At 45.3% G+C, this 22,671-nt stretch overlaps 1 protein-coding gene across 1 annotated transcript in view; it reads left to right on the top strand.

Annotated features, from left to right (window-relative positions):
* LOC109881252 (receptor-type tyrosine-protein phosphatase S) overlaps positions 1 to 22,671 on the top strand; it is a 418,713-nt gene that overhangs the window by 116,615 nt on the left and 279,427 nt on the right. The gene's annotated exons all lie outside the window — the stretch shown is intronic.

Genomic DNA, 22,671 nt, shown 5'->3' with positions numbered 1-22,671 from the left:
TCCAGATGGATTGCCCCCCCCCGGAGCATGAGCTTGCAAGAGCGAGCTGTGAATATCCGTAGTTGCTGTTGCGTAAACAAAATACATTTAGCATAATTGCACCTTTCGTGCCTCCCTCCAAGGGAAGGTATTGATTTCCCTTCTCTGTCCTCTTTTTTTTCTTATTTTCAGCTCTTTAAGTTCCTTCTGTACTTCTTCACTGAGCTCGGCTCTTTCTCAGTCCCTTGTCTCAGTCTCTTTCTCAGTCCCTTGTCTCGGTCTCTTTCTCAGTCCCTTGTCTCGGTCTCTTTCTCAGTCCCTTGTCTCGGTCTCTTTCTCAGTCCCTTGTCTCGGTCTCTTTCTCAGTCCCTTGTCTCGGTCTCTTTCTCAGTCCCTTGTCTCGGTCTCTTTCTCAGTCCCTTGTCTCGGTCTCTTTCTACTGGTTTCTTGGACGGTACTCAAGTGGAAAATAGTAACATGAGTGAAGTTCGATTACACCAAAAATAATGCTCACCTCAATTACATTAAACCATCAGTGGATTTCCTTGTTCCCCTGAAAGTTAGATCATTTAAGGAGAAGAGCTTTTCTCAAGAGGTTGGCAAAGAAGCTGGTAAATGTGTTTATGTGTTGATATGTTTAGGCCTTGGCCTTCCCATGTTCTCGGAAATATGAATATAATCCGGTAAAGCACAAACCCCCCCCACACACATTTCACACACGCTCACTTTTACACTCGCATCTGGAGATGTTTGTAGATTGAGTAATTCAGTGTCCAGGGCTCTGTGAAACTGTGATTCTCAGCACGGCTCCCACAACTCATTCCCTCCATATCTTATCATTCATCCTGAATAATCCAACACCTAATCTCCTTAATTAACAGCAGTCAAACAGTCCAGAACATAATGTGTTTTTGTACTGATCAAAGGCAAGAGGCTCAGGAGTCATTACAGTCGAGATCTCATCATCCACTCTCTTTTTCAACTCTCGTTTGATACACCTGGCTCTCTCTGCTCGACTTAGTGTTCTTGTTAGCTCCATCGATGAATAACGGTGATAGCAGCCATTTTGCTCTCTCTAAGATGATTAACGATAACTAAATGGACGAGGAAGCCGGCGCTGACCAATTAAATCACTCTCTAGTCACAGCACTCAGAAAGTGTACAGGCTCCAAGTTTGTTCGGATGTGGTCCTTATACAAATTTCACGTCAACGAGGATAACCAAATGCAAACGAGGGCAGACTTATGTGTTCGAACAGTCAATCTAAGGCACAGGGTGACACAAGCTCGTTTTAATGGTAGAAAGATGATGGAATGCAATCATTTTCTCCCCCGCAGACCTGGTTGGTTCTGAGTGGAGCGTCTCTGCTCATCTGTTTTTCATGCAGCCTCTTCCTCCTCACCTCAGATGTAAAGTGAGGTGGAACGGCTAGTGGCTTCATGTAAATAGCCAGTGAGCGCTCATGCATTTTTCATAGAGAGAGAGAGACAGACAGAGAGAGACAGACAGGAGCCCTTACCAACTCTCTGTTTTCTTTGCATGCCGAGGATGAAAGTGGTGTAGGTGTGTGTCCTCTGCTTGGTCTCTTGGCTAAACTCCTTCCCCACTATAAATAATTAACAAATAATACAGACAGACAGACACACAGACAGACAGACACACAGACAGACACACAAAGAGACACACAGACAGACACACCCCTTCCAGGAAACATGATGTTGGCCTGGAGCTCATTTTTACACTCTCCCGTGTGTGTGTCAGTCAGCGAGTGGTCTGACAGGAAGTCATTCTGGCCCCCTCGTTGTGTGGAGGAATGTGAGAGGGGATCGGGTATTGGAGCGAGACTACTGGACTACTAGTATACTATCTTAATATAGTCATGGTATATATAGGGTTACTGCAGAGAATGGTGTCTACTATCTTAATATAATCATGGTATATATAGGGTTACTGCAGAGAATGGTGTCTATATCTTAATATAATCATGGTATATATAGGGTTACTGCAGAGAATGGTGTCTACTATCTTAATATAATCATGGTATATATAGGGTTACTGCAGAGAATGGTGTCTACTATCTTAATATAATCATGGTATATATAGGGTTACTGCAGAGAATGGTGTCTACTATCTTAATATTCCTAGGCCGTCATTGAAAATAAGAATTTGTTCTTAATTAACTGACTTGCCTAGTTAAATAAAGGTTAAAAATAATAATAATACTGCAAAACACATTTAAATGCTAAGTTAAACATACATAAAGTGTTGATTATGTTTCTTGAGCAGAGAAATAAATATTTCAATTTCCAGCACAAAACGCTTATTTCTCTCAAATTTTGTTCACAAATTTGTTTTACATCCTTGTTAGTGAGCATTTCTCCTTGCCAAGATAATCCATCCACCTGACTGTTGTGGCATATCAAGAAGCTGATTAAACAGCATGATCATTGCACAGGTGCACCTCTAAAATGTGTCACACAACACAATACCACACGTCTCAAGTTTGAGGGACCATGCAATTGGCATGCTGACTGCAGGAATGTCCACCAGAGCTGTTGCCAGAGAATTTAATGTTCATTTCTCTACCATAAGCCTCCTCCAATCTCATTTTCGAGAATTTGGCAGTAGGTCCAACTGGCCTCCAGTGGTGTAAAGTACTTAATTAAAAATACTTTAAAGTGGTACTTAAGTCGTTTTTTGGGGTATCTGTACTTACTTTACTATTTATATTTTTTGGACAACTTTGACTTTTACTCCATTACATTCCTAAAGTAAATAATGTACTTTTTACTCACACACTTATTAAGAGAAAATCCCTGGTGATCCATACTGCATCTGATCTGTCGTACTCACTAAACACAAATGCTTTGTTTGTAAATTATGTCTGAGTGTTAGAGTGTGCCCCTGGCTATCTGTAAATATATATTTTTTTAAACAAGAAAATGGTGCCATCTGGTTTGCTTAATATAAGCCATTTTAAGTAACTTATACTTTTACTTTTGATACTTAAGTATATTTAAAACCAAATACTTTTAGACTTGTACTGAAGTAGTATTTTACTGGGTGACTTTCACTTTTACTGAAGTCATTTTCTATTAATGTAACTTTACTTTTACTCAAGTATGACAATTGGTTGCTTTTTCCACCACTGCCAGCCTCACAACCACAGACCACGTGTAACCACGCCAACCAAGCTTCTTCACCTGCGGGACAAATGTGAGTTTGCACAACAGAAGAATTTCTGCCCAACTGTCAGAAACCGTCTCAGAGAAATTAATCTGTGTGCTCGTCGTCCTCACCAGGGTCTAGACCTGACTGCAGTTCGGCGTCGTAGTGGGAAAATGCTCAACTTTGATGGCCACTGGCACGCTGGAGAAGTGTGCTCTTCACGGATTAATCCCGGTTTGAATTGGACCGGGCAGATGGCAGACAGCGTGTATGGTGTTGTGTGGGTGAGCTGTTTGCTGATGCCAACATAGTGAACAGAGTTCCCCTTGGTGACGGTGGGGTTATGGTATGAACAACGAACACATTTGCATTTTATTGATGGCAATTTGAATGCACAGAGATACCGTGACGAGATCCTGAGGCCCATTGTCTTGCCATTCATCCGCCGCCATCAACCCATGACTCAGCCTTATAATTCATTGCCAAATATGTCACAAGGATCTGTACAGAATTCCTGGAAGCCGAAAATGTCCCAGTTCTTCCATGGCCTGCATACTCACCAGACATGTCACCCATTGAGCATGTTTGGGATGCTCTGGATCTACGTGTACGACAGCGTGTTCTAGTTCCACGCCAATATCAAGCGGGAACTTCACACAGCCATTGAAGAGGAGTGGGACAACATTCCACAGGCCACAGTCGACAGCCTGATCAACACTATGTGAAGGAGATATGGCCACACCAGATACTGACAGTTTTTTTTTATCCACACTCTACTTTATTTTAAAGGTATCTGTGAGCAACAGATGCATATCTGTGTTCCCAGTCATGTGACATTGTTGCATGTTGCATTTGTATCTTTGTTCAGTGTTTAATAAATAATGACTTAGAGTGACTCAGTGTCGTGCTTTTATACACTTTTTCATATTCTTCTCTGTTTATTTATTTTTTAAACTCTTGCTGTACACACACAAACACACTTACACTCTCACGCTATTGGACACTTTCTCTCTATTCTTCACTACCTCAGGTCCTTTGCGTTAACCTATGAGACATCAGTTTACCACATGAACTGTCAAGACACATTTCCCATCGATTCCCAATCCCCATAGGTGTGTAACAACCGTCTGAAGAATTCCCAACATTTCAGAGGGATTCTGAGGCTATCCAGACCTCTATTCAATTTATCCAATATGTCAAATGACTTTCTCTTTCATTGAGGAAACTCTTGGGAGAATAGTTACCAGGCCCAGATCTTTATATTGACTGTGTTAATTTGTCTGGACTTCATTCATATCGACTCCGGGCTTTCTTCATAACAACCCGTGGTTCTACCCCCAGTGGACAGGAGTGTGTTTTCCGATGTGCTTGTCGCTTCGCTAGCTATTTCAAGCCCCGGGCGTCGGGTGACGAGGGATGGGGAAAACACAAGCAGGAGGATTTATTTCGATTTTTCAAAAGCCCTTTATTAGTTTTTTTCCTCATTTTTTCCCTCCCTCCTTTTGTCTGGTACCCCTCCACCCGCCTATTGTCTTCATTATACCGCTCTAGACTGCTATCTTAAGGGATTCCCAAAATAAGATCCCCCCCACTCTCAGGATAAGCAAAGAGAGGTTTCCGTAAAAAAAATAACTCACAGCGCTATCTTCCAAATAACATCTTCCCTTTTCCAAGATGGCCGTCGCACCTGTTCGAGGCTTTGCTGACACTACTTCTTCGTTCTTCCAAAACGGCCGCCACACCCGTTCGGGGCTTCGCTGCCACTACTTTGTCATTCTTCCAAGATGGCCGCAACACCCGTTTGGGGCTTCACTGCCATTACTTCTCTGTTCACATGATCCACTTGGCTCTACATTTCTCTCACTGGGGTCAGCTGTCAGGGGCAATATGAGCCACACCAGAGCTGAGTGTCATTCATGCTTAAAGGTGCAGAGGATGTTCAATATGAGCCACAACCAGAGAGAGAGATGGGTGTCAGAGGATGTTCAATAGAGCCAAACGCATACAGAGAGATAGCTGGGTGTCAGAGGATGTTCAATATGAGCCACACCGAGAGAGAGAGAGAGCCGGGTGTCAGAGGATGTTCAATATGAGCCACACCGAGAGAGAGAGAGCCGGGTGTCAGAGGATGTTCAATATGAGCCACACAGAGAGATAAACCTAGGTGTCAGAGGATGTTCAATATGAGCCACAGAGAGAGAGAGAGAGCTGGGTGTCAGAGGTTGTTCAATATGAGCCACAGAGAAAGAGAGAGAGAGAGAGAGCTGGGTGTCAGAGGATGTTCAATATGAGACAGAGAGGGAGAGAGCTTGGTGTCAGAGGATGTTCAATATGAGAAACAGAGAGAGAGAGAGCTTGGTGTCAGAGGATTTTCAATATGAGCCACAGAGAGAGAGGAGCCTAGGTGTCAGAGGATGTTCAATATGAGCCACAGAGAGAGAGAGAGAGAGGGGGAGCTGGGTGTCAGAGGATGTTCAATATGAGCCACACAGAGAGAGAGAGAGAGAGAGAGAGAGAGAGAGAGAGAGAGAGAGAGAGAGAGAGGTTGGTGTCAGAGGATGTTCAATATGAGCCACAGAGAATGAGAGAGGCCTAGGTGTCAGAGGATGTTCAATATGAGCCAGAGAGAGAGAGAGCTGGGTGTCAGAGAATGTTCAATATGAGACAGAGAGAGAGAGAGAGAGCTGGGTGTCAGAGAATGTTAAATATGAGACACAGAGAGAGAGAGAGAGAGAGAGTGTCAGAGAATGTTCAATATGAGACACAGAGAGAGAGAGAGAGAGAGAGAGAGAGAGAGAGAGCTTGGTGTCAGAGGATGTTCAATATGAGCCACACACAGAGAGTGTCAGAGGATGTTCAATATGTGTCAGAGGATTTTCAATATGAGCCACAATGAGAGAGAGAGAGAGAGCTGGGTGTCAGAGGATGTTCAATATGAACCACAGAGAGAGAGCTGTGTGTCAGAGGATGCTCAGAGGATGTTCAATATGAGCCACACAGAGAGAGAGAAAGAGAGAGAGAGAGAGAGAGAGAGAGCTAGGTGTCAGAGGATGTTCAATATGAATCACAGAGAGAGAGAGAAAGAGAGAGAGAGTGAGAGAGAGAGAGAGAGCTGGGTGTCAGAGGATGTTCAATATGAGCCAGAGAGAGAGAGAGAGCTGGGTGTCAGAGAATGTTCAATATGAGCCAACATGAAGGTCCCTGTGTTTTTCAGTCCCTCATGATTCTCCGCCACCCTCAACGCCCCCGCTTGTGCCCTCCTATGTCCTGTACCCATGTCTCCCTAGCCCAGCAGCAGTGTAACAATCTGTAAGCCGCCCCAGTTTTTGTGGATTCATTTAGCTTTTTATCAATCAGCGGTGCTGCTAGCCACAGGGGAGACACTATCTGTTCTGGGCTGTGGCGGTGGTGGGGGTGGGGGGGGTGGGGGAATGGTCCTGTGAGATGACACATCCACCACTAGGAAGGCTATGGGGAGATTAGACAGAGGCCAATATATATTGGGAACTGGGAAGTGCTGTTTTTAGTGGAAGTGCTGTTTTTAGTGGAAGTGCAGTTTTTAGTGGAAGTGCTGTTTTTAGTGGAAGTGCTGTTTTTAGTGGAAGTGATGTTTTTAGTAGAAGTGCTGTTTTTAGTAGAAGTGCTGTTTTTAGTAGAAGTGCTGTTTTTGCTGTTTGTGTGTGTGCTTGTTTTGCACACATCTCAGTGTTAGTTAATTTACTCTACACAGTTAGTGTATATGCATGCTTTCAATGCAACACCTGTACCTGCCTGGGTTATGCAGGTCATACACCACAGCAGGTACCTCTCTCTCCTCTACACAGGTCCATCCTTTCACCCAATGCATTCCAGTGCCTTCCAAAGGGGCCTTGACTAGCTTTTACTGGCACACTTGTTAATTAAGTTCCAATGCTTCCAGCTGACAGGGAACATCCCAATAAATCCCCACCAATGCAGCAGCATGAATCCCTGGGCCAACTCTACCAAGTTAGCCACGCTCACCCGGCCCTAATGGCGTCACAAATCTCCCTGCTTATCTGCCAGCATTGAAGAGAAGAACCATTGAGCAGGGTCATAGTAGACCAGGGCTTGGTAACTCTGTTCCCGGTGTGCCACAGATACTGCAGGATATTCTTCCAACTAGGCATCACACCAGGGACGTGTTCATTTTGGTTTTCCTCCCTGTTTTAAAACTGGTCGTTCAGTACATTTTTATGTGCTGAACGCAGCCCTGACCAACTGAGCTAATTGATCAGTTCAGTAATTGCCTAAATTCAACACACCTGGTCTTTCAGGTTGGCTTAAATCAAAAACATGAAGTGTCTGAGGCACTCCAGGACCAGGGTAGTCTGAGGCACTCCAGGACCAGGGTTGTCTGAGGCACTCCAGGACCAGGGTTGTCTGAGGCACTCCAGGACTAGGGTTGTCTGAGGCACTCCAGGACTAGGGTTGTCTGAGGCACTCCAGGACCAGGGTTGTCTGCGCCTGATATTAGGTGTTAGATATTTAAGTATTGAGGCTTTAGATCCTGTGTTGTATCCTGAGTTACACAAAGCTAAGGGCTGTTATTAAGGCATTAGACCCTGTGGTGTACCCTAAATTACACAACTCTAAGGGCTGTTATTAAGGCATTAGACCCTGTGGTGTACCCTAAATTACACAACTCTAAGGGCTGTTATTAAGGTATTAGACCCTGTGGTGTATCCTAAAATTACACAAAGCTAAGGGCTGTTATTAAGGCATTAGACCCTGTGGTGTATCCTGAATTACACAAAGCTAAGGTCTGTTATTAAGGCATTAGACCCTGTGGTGTACCCTAAATTACACAAAGCTAAGGGCTGTTATTAAGGCATTAGACCCTGTGGTGTACCCTAAATTACACAAAGCTAAGGGCTGTTATTAAGGCATTAGACCCTGTGGTGTACCCTAAATTACACAACTCTAAGGGCTGTTCTTAGGCAAAATGCCAAAATTAGTACTCATTTTGTTTGTGTTAAGTAATTTTGATTAAACACTCTCGTTTACCCAGCAATTTAAAATATCATATGAAGATGTTAAAAAGGTAAATGTATTTGGTTTGACCATGTTCTTCGCTGTAGTTGTTTATTTACATTGAACAGGCCTTGGTCTATATCCTCAGTATTTGTGCCCTGGAGGGAAATGTGTGAGGAATTTGAGTAGGGCTGTGATTGAAGGGGTTTAGGAACATTGTTGTGGTGCTTAACTCATGCATACGCACGCATAACAGGCACATGTCCACACACACCCGTAAGCAAGCACACACACATTACACACACTCTTTCTCTCTCTCCCTCTCTTTTCAGGGGGAGGTTAAGTGAAGGTTTAAATGGGCTTGTAGAGCACGAGAGGAGCTTTTACAGGGGATGCTGTGTGCATCTCTCCTCTGTATGTATGTGTGCGTGTGCATGCCTCCTCTTCATGTGTCAGTGTGTCTCTGTGTATCCTCCCCCTCTAAACCAGCTCCCCCTCTAAACCAGCTGCCCCTCTCACCAGCCCCCCCTCTCCCCAGCTCCCCCTCTCCCCAGCTGCCCCTCTCCCCAGCTCCTCCTCACCCCAGCTCCCACTCAGCTGCCCCTCTCACCAGCCCCCCCTCTCCCCAGCTCCCTCTCTACCCAGCTTCCCCTCTCCCCAGCTCCCACTCAGCTCCCCCTCTCCCCAGCTCCCACTCAGCTTCCCCTCTCCCCAGCTCCCACTCAGCTCCCCCTCTCCCCAGCTCCCCCTCAGCTCTCCCTCTCCCCAGCTCCCTCTCTACCCAGCTTCCCCTCTCCCCAGCTCCCACTCAGCTCCCCCTCTCCCCAGCTCCCCCTCAGCTCTCCCTCTCCCCAGCTCCCTCTCTACCCAGCTTCCCCTCTCCCCAGCTCCCACTCAGCTCCCCCTCTCCCCAGCTCCCACTCAGCTTCCCCTCTCCCCAGCTCCCCCTCAGCTCTCCCTCTCCCCAGCTCCCCCTCAGCTCTCCCCCCCAGCTCCCCATCTCCCCAACTCCCCATCTCCCCAACTCCCCTTCTCCAGAGGAGAAGCAGGGGGTCATGCAGAATATATATATACAGTATGCTGTGTAATGACTCTGACCCATGGTTACAGTATGCTGTGTAATGACTCTGACCCATGGTTACAGTATGCTGTGTAATGACTCTGACCCATGGTTACAGCATGCTGTGTAATGACTCTGACCCATTTTAACAGTATGGTTACAGTATGCTGTGTAATGACTCTGACCCATGGTTGCAGTATGCTGTGTAATGACTCTGACCCATGGTTACGGTATGCTGTGTAATGACTCTGACCCATGGTTACAGTATGGTTACAGTATGCTGTGTAATGACTCTGACCCATGGTTACAGTATGCTGTGTAATGACTCTGACCCATGGTTACATTATGCTGTGTAATGACTCTAACCCATGATTACATTATGCTGTGTAATGACTAACCCACCAATCAATCAATTAAATCTATTTATAAAGGCCTTCTTATATCAGCTGATATCTCAAAGTGCTATACAGAAACCCAGCCTAAATTGCCAAACAGCAAGCAGGTGTAGAAGCACGGTGGCTAGGAAAAACTCCCTAGAAAGGCCAAAACCTAGGAAGAAACTTAGAGAGGAACCAGGCTATGAGGGGTGGCTAGTCCTCTTCTGGCTGTGCCGGGTGGAGATTATAACAGAACAAGGCCAAGATGTTCAAATCTTCATAGATGCCCAGCAGGGTCTAATAATAATAATCACAGTGGTTGTCGAGGGTGCAACAGGTTAGCACCTTAAGAGTAAATGTTAGTTGGCTTATCATAGCTGATCATTCAGAGTATCTCTACCGCTCCTGCTGTCTCTAGAGAGTTGAAAACAGCAGGTCTGGGACAGGTAGCACGTCCGGTGAACAGGTCAGGGTTCCATAGCCACAGGCGGAACAGTTGAAACTGGAGCAGCAGCACGGCCAGGTGGACTGGGGACAGCAAGGAGTCATCAGGCCAGGTAGTCCTGAGGCATGGTCCTAGGGCTCAGGTCCTCCGAGAGAGAGAAAGAAAGAAAGAAAGAAAGAAAGAAAGAAAGAAAGAAAGAAAGAAAGAAAGAAAGAAAGAAAGAAAGAAAGAAAGAAAGAAAGAAAGAAAGAAAGAGAAAGAAAGAAAGACAGAAAAAGAGAGAGAGAGAAAGAAAGACAGAAAAAGAGAGAGAATTAGAGAGAGCACACTTAAATTCACACAGGACACCGGATGAGACAGGAGAAATACTCCAGATATAACAGACTGACCCTAGCCTCCCGACACATAAACTACTGTAGCATAAATACTGGAGGCTGAGACAGGAGAGGTCGGGAGACACTGTGGCCCCGCCCGACGATATCCCTGGACAGGGCCAAACAGGCAGGATATAACCCCACGCACTTTGCCAATGCACATCCCCCACACCACTAGAGGGATATCTCCAACCACCAACTTGCCATCCTGAGACAAGGCTGAGTATAGCCCACAAAGATCTCAGCCACGGCACAACCCAAGGGGGGGCGCCAACCCGGACAGGAAGATCACGTCAGTGACTCAAACCACTCAAGTGACTCACCCCCCCAGGGACGGCATGGAAGAGCACCAGTAAGCCAGTGACTCAGCCCCTGTAATAGGGTTAGAGGCAGAGAATCCCAGTGGAGAGAGGGGAACCGGCCAGGCAGAGACAGCAAGGGCGGTTCGTTGTTCCAGTGCCTTTCCGTTCACCTTTACACTCCTGGGCCAGACTACACTTAATCATATGACCTACTGAAGAGATGAGTCTTCAATAAAGACTTAAAGATTGAGACCGAATCTGCGTCTCTCACATGGATAGTCAGACCATTCCATAAAAATGGAGCTCTATAGGAGAAAGCCCTGCCTCCAGCTGTTTGCTTAGAAATTCTAGGGCTTGCCTCCCCTGGTAGCTTGCCAGCCCCGGCCTACTAACTGTTAGCGTTTTAGCAGCGGCCTGCTAACTGTCTGAATCGCCGTGTTCCCAGTCAGCCCAATCACTCACTGGACCCATATGTTCACTTGGCTACGCATGCCTCTTTCTAATATCAATATGCCTTGTCCAATACTGTCCTGGTTAGTGATTACTGTCTTATTTCACTGTAGAGCCTCTAGCCCTGCTCAATAGGCGTTAACCAACCATGTTGTGCCACCTCCTACATATGCAATGACGTCACCTGGTTTAAGCGTCTCTAGAGATTAAATCTCTCTCATCATTACTCAATGCCTAGGTTTAGCTCCAATGTAATCTCTTCCTACCATACCTTTGTCTGTACATTATGCCTTTAATCTATGCTATCGTGCCCAGAAACATGCTCCCATTACTCTCCGTTCCGAACGTGCTAGACGGACAGTTTGTATAGCATTTAGCGGTACCCTAATCCTACTCCTCCTCTGTTCCTCTGGTGATGTAGATGTTAATCCAGGTCCTGCAGTGCCTAGCTAACCGTAAAAGCCTTGGTTTCATGCATGTTAACATTAGGAGCCTACTCCCTAAGTTTGTTTTACTCACTGCTTTAGCACACTCTGCCAACCCGGATGTCTTAGTCGTGTCTGAATCCTGATTTAGGAAAACTACCAAAAACCTTGAAATCTCCATCGCTAACTATAAAATGTTCCGCCAAGATAGAACTGCCAAAGGGGGAGGTGTTGCAATCTACTGCAAAGATAGCCTGCAGAGTTCTGTATTACTATCCAAGTCTGTACCCAAACAATTTGAGCTTCCACTTCTAAAAATTCACCTTTCCAGAAACAAGTCTCGCACTGTTGCTGCTTGCTATAGACCTCCCTCGGCCCCCAGCTGTGCCCTCGATACCATATGTGAATTGATTGCCCCCCCCCATCTAGCTTCTGAGCTCGTGTTACTAGGTGACCTAAACTGGGACATGCTTAACACCCCAGCCATCCTACAATCCAAGCTTGATGCCCTCAATCTCACACAAATTATCAATGAACCTACCAGGTACAACTCCAAATCCGTAAACACAGGCACCCTCATAGATGTCATCCTAACTAACCCTCCCTCCAAATACACCTCTGCTTTTTACTATCAAGATCTCAGGGATCACTGCCTCATTGCCTGCATCCGTAATGGGTCTGCGACCAAACGACCACCCCTCATCACTGTCAAATGCTCCCTAAAACACTTCTGCGAGCAGGCCTTTCTAATTAACTTGGCCGGGGTATCCTGGAATGACATTGACCTCACCCCGTCAGTAGATGATGCCTGGCTATTGTTTAAAAGTGCCTTCCTCACCATCTTAAATAAGCATGCCCCATTGAAAAAATATAGAATTAGTCATATATATAGTCATTGGTTCACACCAGACCTCTCTGCCCTTGACCAGCACAAAAACATCCTGTGGCGTTCTGCATTAGCATCGAATAGCCCCCGTGATATGCAAGTTAGGAGCAAATATACATAAGACTTTACTACTACTGCTACTACTAGGAAAGCTAAGGTTAGCTTTTTCAAACAGAAATTTGCATCCTGTTGTACTAACTCAAAAAAGGTTCTGGGACACTGTAAAGTCCATGGAGAATAAGAGCACCTCCTACCAGCTGCCCACTGCTCTGAGGCTAGGAAACACGGTTACCACCGATAAATCCACTATAATTGAGAAATTCAATAAGCATTTCTCTATGGCTGGCCATGCTTTCCACCTGGCTACCCGTACCCCAGTCAACTGCCCAGCACCCTCCACAGCAACCCGCCAAAGCCCCCACCATTTCTCCTTTACCCATATCCAGATAGCTGATGTTCTGAAAGAGCTGCCAAATTTGGACCCCTACAAATCAGCCGGGCTAGACAATCTGGACCCTCTCTTTCTAAAATGATCTGCCGAAATTGTTGCAACCCCTATTACTAGCCTGTTCAACCTCTCTTTCGTATCGTCTGAGATTCCCAAAGATTGGAAAGCGGTCATCCCCCTCTTCAAAGGGGGGGACACTCTAGACCCAAACTGCTACAGACCTATATCCATCCTACCCTGTCTTTCTAAGGTCTTCAAAAGCCAAGTTACCAAACAGATTACCGACCATTTCGAATCCCACCGTACCTTCTCCGCTATGCAATCTGGTTTCAGAGTTTGGTCATGGATGCACCTCAGCCACGCTCAAGGTCCTAAACGACATCATAACTGCCATTGATAAGAGACATTAATGTGCAGCCGTATTCATCGACCTGGCCAAGGCTTTTGACTCTGTCAATCACCACATTCTTATTTGCAGACTCGACAGCCTTGGTTTCTCAAACGATTGCCTCGCCTGGTTCACCAACTACTTCTCTGATAGAGTTCAGTGTGTCAAATCGGAGACCTCTGGCAGTCTCTTTGGGGGTGCCACAGGGTTCAACCCTCGGGCCAACTCTCTTCTCTGTGTACATCAATGTTGTTGCTCTTGCTGCTGGTGATTCTCTGGTACACCTCTACGCAGATGACACCATTCTGTATACTTCTGGCCCCTCTTTGGACACTGTGTTAACTAACCTCCAGACGAGCTTCAATGCCATACAACTCTCCTTCCGTGGCCTCCAACTGCTCTTAAATTCAAATAAAACTACATGCATGCGATTCAACCGATCACTGCCCGCACCAGCTCGCCCGTCCAGCATCACTACTCTGGATGGCTCTGACTTAGAATACGTGGACAACGTGGTTAGACTCTAACTTCTCCTTCCAGACTCACATTAACCTCTCTGGGATATGTGGGACGCTTGCGTCCCACCTGGCCAAAAGCCACTGAAAATGCAGAGCGCCAAATTCAAATAAATTACAATAAAAATCAAACTTTCATGAAATCACACATGTAAGACACCAAATTAAAGCTACACTTGTTGTGAATCCAGCCAACATGTCAGATTTCAAAAAGGCTTTTCGGCGAAAGTAAACGATGCTATTATCTGAGGATTACACCTCCGTAAACAAAGAGAGCAAAGCATATTTCAACCCTGCAGGCGCGACACAAAACTCAGAAATAAAAATATAATCCATGCCTTACATTTGACGAGCTTCTTTTGTTGGCACTCCAATATGTCCCATAAACATCACAAATGGTCCTTTTGTTCGATTAATTCCGTCGATATATATCCAAAATGTCTATTTATTTGGCGCGTTTGATCCAGAAAAACACCGGTTCCAACTTGCGCAACGTGACTACAAAATATCTCAAAAGTTACCTGTAAACTTTGCCAAAACATTTCAAACTACTTTTGTAATCCAACTTTTATTTTTTTATGTAAATAATCTATCAAATTGAAGATGGGATGATCTGTGTTCAATACAGGAGGATAACAAACTGTAGCTAGCTTTCTGGTCAAGCGCCTTTATCTAACGGTACACTTGAAGTGACCCTCGTTCTGATCAGGGCTACTTCTTCATTACACAAAGGAATAACCTCAACCAATTTCTCAAGACTGTTGACATCCAGTGGAAGCGGTAGGAACTGCAAGAAGGTCCCTTAGAAATCTGGATTCCCAATGAAACCACATTGAAAAGAGAGTGACCTCAAAAAAATATATATCTGAATAGTTTGTCCTCGGAGTTTCGCCTGCTAAATAAGTAATGTTATACTCACAGACATGATTCAAACAGTTTTAGAAACTTCAGTGTTTTCTACTAATAATATGCATATCTTATCTTCTGGGGATGAGTAGCAGGCAGTTGAATTTGGGCATGCATTTCATCCGGACGTGAAAATACTGCCCCCTGTCACCAAGAAGTTAAGCATCTCCAATCCAAAAATAAATCTAGAATTGGCTTCCTATATCGCAGCAAAGCATCCCTCACTCATGCTGCCAAACATACCCTCGTAAAACTGACCATCCTACCGATCCTCGACTTCGGTGATGTCATCTATAAAATAGCCTCCAACACTCTACTCAACAAACTGGATGCAGTCTATCACAGTGCCATCCGTTTTGTCACCAAAGCCCCATACACTACCCACCATTGCGACCTGTACGCTCTTGTTGGTTGGCCCTCACTTCATACTCGTCGCCAAACCCACTGTATTATTGACTATGTTTTGTTTATTCCATGTGTAACTCTGTGTTGTTGTATGTGTCAAATTGCTATGCTTTATCTTGGCCAGTTCGCAGTTGCACATGAGAACTTGTTCTCAACTAGCCTACCTGGTTAAATAGGTGAAATATATATAATAGGTGAAATATATATAATAGGTGAAATATATATATTTTTTAATAGATGTACAGTATGGTTACAGTATGCTGTATAATGACTCTGACCCATGGTTACAGTATGCTGTGTAATGACTCTGACCCATGGTTACAGTATGCTGTGTAATGACTCTGACCCATGGTTACAGTATGCTGTGTAATGACTCTGACCCATGGTTACAGTATGCTGTGTAATGACTCTGACCCACAGTTACAGTATGCTGTGTAAATGACTCTGACCCACAGTTACAGTATGCTGTGTAATGACTCTGACCCACAGTTACAGTATGCTGTGTAATGACTCTGACCCACAGTTACAGTATGCTGTGTAATGACTCTGACCCACGGTTACAGTATGCTGTGTAATGACTCTGACCCACAGTTACAGTATGCTGTGTAATGACTCTGACCAACGGTTACAGTATGCTGTGTAATGACTCTAACCCATGGTTACAGTATACTGTGTAATGACTCTGACCCATGGTTACAGTATGCTGTGTAATGACTCTGACCCACAGTTACAGTATGCTGTGTAATGACTCTGACCCACAGTTACAGTATGCTGTGTAATGACTGTAACCCATGGTTACAGTATGCTGTGTAATGACTCTGACCCATGGTTACAGTATGCTGTGTAATGACTCTAACCCATGGTTACAGTATGCTGTGTAATGACTCTGACCCATGGTTACAGTATGCTGTTTAATGACTCTGACCCACGGTTACAGTATGCTGTGTAATGACTCTGACCCATGGTTACAGTATGCTGTGTAATGACTCTGACCCACGGTTACAGTATGCTGTGTAATGACTCTAACCCATGGTTACAGTATGCTGTGTAATGACTCTAACCCATGGTTACAGTATGTTGTGTAATGACTCTGACCCACGGTTACAGTATGCTGTGTAATGACTCTAACCCATGGTTACAGTATGCTGTGTAATGACTCTAACCCATGGTTACAGTATGCTGTGTAATGACTCTGACCCACAGTTACAGTATGCTGTGTAATGACTCTGACCCACAGTTACAGTATGCTGTGTAATGACTCTGACCCACAGTTACAGTATGCTGTGTAATGACTCTGACCCACAGTTACAGTATTCTGTGTAATGACTGTAACTCATGGTTACAGTATGCTGTGTAATGACTCTGACCCATGGTTACAGTATGCTGTGTAATGACTCTGACCCACGGTTACAGTATGCTGTGTAATGACTGTAACCCATGGAAGCACCAGGACCGTCTCCTAAAGTAGATTCAGCTGTGGGATCGGTGCACCGCCAGTACAGAGCTTGCTCAGGAATGGCAGCAGGCAGGTGTGAGTGCATCTGCACGTACAGTGAGACGAAGACTTTTGGAAGATGGCCCGGTGTCAAGAAGGGATGCCACTTCTCTCCAGGAAAAACATCAGGGACAGACTGATATTCTGCAAACGGTACAGGGATTGGACTGCTGAGGACTGGGGTAAAGTCATTTTCTCTGATGAATCCCCTTTCCGACTGTTTGGGGCATCCAGAAAAAAGCTTGTCTGGAGAAGACAAGGTGAGCGCTACCATCAGTCCTATGTCATGCCAACAGTAAAGCATCGTGAGACCATTCATGTGTGGGGTTGCTTCTCAGCCAAGGGAGTGGGCTCACTCACAATTTTGCCTAAGAACACAGCCATGAATAAAGAATGGTACCAACACATCCTCTGAGAGCAACTTCTCCCAACCATCCAGGAACAGTTTGGTGAAGAACACCAAAAGAAGAACACCTTATCCAGCATGATGGAACACTTTGCCATAAGACAAAAGTGATAACTAAGTGGCTCGTGGAACAAAACATTGATATTTTGGGTCCATGGCCAGGAAACTCCCCAGACCTTTATCCCATTGAGAACTTGTGGTCAATCCTCAAGAGTCGGGTGGACAAACAAAAACCCACAAATTCTGAGAAATTCCAAGCATTGATTATGCAAGAATGGGCTGCCATCAGTCAGTATGTGACCCAGAAGTTGGCAGCATGCCAGGGCAGATTGCAGAGGTCTTGAAAAAGAAGGGTCAACACTGCAAATATTGACTCTTTGCATCAACTTCATGTAATTGTCAATAAAAGCCTTTGGCACTTATGAAATGCTCATAATTATACTTCAGTATTCCATAGTAACATCTCACAAAAATATCTAAAGACACTGAAGTAGCAAACTTTGTGAAAATTAGTATTTTGGCCACGACTGTAATTATACACATCCTCTGGTGTCATGTCCCTCAGTGGGGCCTGTTGCTTGTTTTCTTTCTTTCTTTCTTTCTTTCTTTCTTTCTTTCTTTCTTTCTTTCTTTCTTTCTTTCTTTCTTTCTTTCTTTCTTTCTTTCTTTCTTTCTTTCTTTCTTTCTTTCTTTCTTTCTTTCTTTCTTTCTCTCTCTCTCTCTCCTAACTCTCTCCCTCTCTTTCTGTGTGTGTCTCTCTCTCTCTCTCCCTCTCCCTCTAACGTATGAATAATTCAATTGGGATTCATTAATTAATAATATTCATAAATGTCACGCTGGCATTTGATCTTGACATACTCTCAATACGACCAAGCTAAACAAAGCCACGCATCGTCATTCCTCATTTACTCTGTGCGACGTGGAGTGCCGCAAGGTTCCGTTGGCAGTCCTGTTTATTTTTGAGTGTGTGTCCATTTCAAATTTGTTTGGGTGTGTTTCTGCCTACACGGCTGCCCTACTACGCCTGAGTGACAAAGGAGGGAGTGAGGGAGGGGAATGACGAACCAGTGACTGGAGAGTGACAGATGGAGGGAGGGAGGGGAATGACGAATGATTGACTGGAGAGTGACAGATGGAGGGAGTGAGGGAGGGGAATGACGAACGAGTGACTGGAGAGTGACAGATGGAGGGAGTGAGGAGGGGAATGACGAACCAGTGACTGGAGAGTGACAGATGGAGGGAGTGAGGGAGGGGAATGACGAATGATTGACTGGAGAGTGACAGATGGAGGGAGTGAGGGAGGGGAATGACGAACGAGTGACTGGAGAGTGACAGATGGAGGGAGTGAGGAGGGGAATGACGAACGAGTGACTGGAGAGTGACAGATGGAGGGAGTGAGGGAGGGGAATGACGAACGAGTGACTGGAGAGTGACAGATGGAGGGAGGGAGGGGAATGACGAACGAGTGACTGGAGAGTGACAGATGGAGGGAGTGAGGGAGGGGAATGACGAACGAGTGACTGGAGAGTGACAGATGGAGGGAGGGAGGGGAATGACGAACGAGTGACTGGAGAGTGACAGATGGAGGGAGTGAGGGAGGGGAATGACGAACGAGTGACTGGAGAGTGACAGATGGAGGGAGTGAGGGAGGGGAATGATGAATGAGTGACTGGAGAGTGACAGATGGAGGGAGTGAGGGAGGGGAATGACGAACGAGTGACTGGAGAGTGACAGATGGAGGGAGTGAGGGAGGGGAATGACAAATGAGTGACTGGAGAGTGACAGATGGAGGGAGGAAGTGGAGGAGATAATGGGCAAGAGATAGAGAGAGAGAAAGCAAGGGATGAGAAATGGGGCAGAGTGAGGGAGAATGTCAGAGGGCATGGAGTAGGGGTACAAAAGGCTCTGCGTTATCTCCTGGAGCAGATCGGCCCCAGAATGACACAGGAGAGATTCACCAGCTAGCTGTACTCCAGCCTCCCTCCCTCCCTACCCCCGTCTCACACACACACTCGCACGCACGCACACACACTGTTTTCCTTCACAGAATCCCTCCTCCACTATCATGTACATGCGTCTCTGTCTTACAAACACATGCACGTTCTCTTAGAAACATAATCTGTGTCAATATCAACACACACACTCAAATCCATACGCCTTCACTGAACTCCTCTTCTGACCCGCACGCACGCACGCACACAAACACACACGCACGCACGCACGCACACACACACACACACACACACACACACACACACACACACACACACACACACACACACACACACACACACACACACACACCCCTCCTTCATCATTAACCCATCCCTGCCTCGGTGAAAACGTATTTCTACACTCACAATAACACAGGGGAATTGTCCTGTAGCAGAGAAATTCATTAACTAGATCAGTAGTGGCTTCGTTATCTCCCGGTTTTCATTTCACTCCATCACTCTTTACCTCTTTCTTCTTCACTCTCTTTATCCCCGCGATGCACAGGCGAACACATACAAACGCACGAACACACACACACGTCCTCCTACCTATAAGGTCAATGGGAATGATTCATATGTCAGGTGACTGCTGTTGTTATTGTTTTCATACATTCAGATGGCAACGGCCCATACGGCAAATACCCAGGTGCTTTGACTAGCCTGGCGAGGGACATTGTTAGCGTACACACACACCCTCCTGCTCTGGCTCACACATTAGCCTGCTGTATAGTTTTAATCAACACCCTTCTTGATCAAAATGTGTCATTTGTGCTGCTTTTATCATGTAATTGAATAGCTATAATAGCTAGACCACATTAGTCCCCTAGTAATGGAGTTCAGCTAGCTCTTAGCATGGAGGAAACAAGGGTCTTGTTGCTCTCTCTCTCTCTGTCTCTCTCTCGATCTCTCTCTCTCTCTCTCTCTCTCGCTTGCAGGCGCACACGCACACAGATCCCAGACCCAGGGGAGTAGAGATGGTTTCTGGGAGGTTGGTAGACACAGCCTGAGGGAAGACAAATACGAGATTATGTTCAGGAAGCTAACCTATGTGTCGCTAGCTGAAGGCCTGACTTTGTGTTTATGCGTTGTCCTTCACCTCGTGTGTGACGCTATAGCTGGCCTTGTTATCAACATCTATTTTATCTACCATACAGGCCTAATAACCAAGTAGGTCAGTTAAAAGCCTGTTCTCAATCTTGTAAAAAAAAGACTTACACGAGCAGCGATACAGTGAAAAGAGTATAAGTGAGTGGAGAGTTGAGTTTAAATGAAGAAAATAATGCAGCATCCCCACCACTATGAAGGATTTGAGGACTAAAGGGCCGCAATACCCAGGATGCATCTGAAATGGAACCCGATTCCTTATATAGTGCTCTACATTTAACCAGAGCCATATGGATCCTTGTCAAAAGTAGTGCACTAAATAGGGAATAGGGTGCCATTTCAAACGTGACCCTAGACTTCATTTAGAATAATACATCATAATCATCCACGGCTGTGTCTCTCACACACATAGCCAGATAGCTCTGAACTACCTGGGGCCATCTGCCATGGGGTGTGTGTGTGTGTGTCATGTACTACACGTTATAGCTGAGTGTGTGTTGTGCTGTGTGCATTGACGAATACTGTGCGCATATACACACACACCCAGCCCACGGCAGACGCCAGAGGGCCGGAGGTAATTCAGCCGTGACCCGGGGCCCTGTATATCTGAGGCCTAGTGGGGTTAAGGGTACTTCCTTACCCCGTGTCAGCCCGTGTCCACTGCGGCGACAGAAGGGGAGATGAGAATAAAAGAGGTCGTTGCCAAAAGCAAAGCCACCCCTTTGCCAAAACGGGCCCTCTGGAATTGTGTTTGTGTGTGTGTGCGTGCGCATTATTCATGAATACACAGTGCAACATAACACACACACACACGCACACACAACTATAACACATACACACAACTATAACACACACACACAACTATAACACACACACACACAACTATAACACACACACACAACTATAACACACACACACAAACAAACAAACAAACTGTGTGTCTCCAGAGATGGCAGGGCTGTGCGAGCCATATGGAGCTGCCTGCATCTTGCTGAGAGCGCTTGACGACAGCTGAACAGCTTGAGGTGCACACTCATTTAACCACACACACACACACACACACACACACACACACACACACACACACACACACACACACACACACACACACACACACACACACACACACACACACACACACACACACACACATACATTTACTGCAAATGTAATTCCTTAAACAAAGACGACGGGGAAGAATTGCCATGACGACGCTATCAATCAAAAACAATTCATAGTCAAATTCTAAGCACACACACACCCACACACACACACACACACACACACACACACACACACACACACACACACACACACACACACTAAAGGAGAATCGTGACTGTAGTGCAGTGCAGGCCTAGAACTGTGATTAGGACTGGCCTAAAATACATGCAGGGGGAGGGTTCCTTTTTATTTAGTAAAACCGACAATGGGTAGCAACGGCTCTCCCTGAAAACAAGTCACCTACCCTGCTTATCAAGCCAACCGGCTCCCTCCCTCGTGCCAAAAACAAGAACAATTTAAGCTTGAATTGATTTTTCTTCTTGTCCGTTCCAACATCCCGCCCCCACTTGGTTTTTCTCAGTCCGGTGAACACCTTGAGTCAAATTCTACTTCCTCCAGGTTGTCCAACCTAGCAAGAAAACCTACTGAGTGCTTTTTAATTTAAGGGATTCAAAGTCCCCGTTCCAGTGATTTTCATTAAAGGCAGCCCACTCGTTTTGGTTCAAGCTCGCTAGGTACTAACTGGGCAGAGGCAGGACTGAGAGACAGCACTGGAACAGTTTTTCTCAGACTTTGCCAAATGATGCAAGGTACTTTCAACTTTCTACACTGTGGACGGTGTCGTTTATACCTCAGTCACCACGAATAGATACTGTACTCTCTGCTTTGTCCACATCAAGCGACCTGTTTATTGGAGTAGTGGACCATGATTCTGAGCTACATTCACAACAAACTGTGTTTGAGACTTGCTCGGTAACCACTTCTTCAAACCCACGATGCTAATGGCTTGAAATACTAGCCTGTTCTTCATTATTCTCACTTAAAGTAGTCCTGTTTTGATATTGCAAATAAATACAATGGTATTGTATTTTTCAATATATAGACACACTCGATGTACTTTAATAAAATCAACAATATATGCATTGAGCTTGTCTGATGCTTTAAGCGCAATTGTTTGATGAAATAAGACTCAAATGACTCAAGACAGAGCCAGAGATCAAGAAAAACTTCACCTGATTCAAACAGTTTTAGAAACTTCAAAGTGTTTTCTATCCAAATCTATGAATAATATGCATATCTTATATTCTTGGCATGAAAATGTTCAAAAGTGAAAATTCTGCCCCCTAGCTTTAAGAGGTTAAGAAGCCCTCATGTTCTCCACTCATTACCTGTATTAACTGCACCTGTTTGAACTCGTTACCTGTATAAAAGACACCTGTCCACACACTCAATCAAACACACTTCAACCTCTCCACAATGGCCAAGACCAGAGAGCTGTGTAAGGACATCAGGGATACAATTGTAGACCTGCACAAGGCTGGGATGGG

Source organism: Oncorhynchus kisutch, linkage group LG4 (assembly GCF_002021735.2).
Source record: "Oncorhynchus kisutch isolate 150728-3 linkage group LG4, Okis_V2, whole genome shotgun sequence".
Taxonomy (NCBI): domain Eukaryota; kingdom Metazoa; phylum Chordata; class Actinopteri; order Salmoniformes; family Salmonidae; genus Oncorhynchus; species Oncorhynchus kisutch.
Note: the sequence above shows the minus strand (reverse complement) of the source record. Positions and strands in the feature narration are given on the sequence as shown.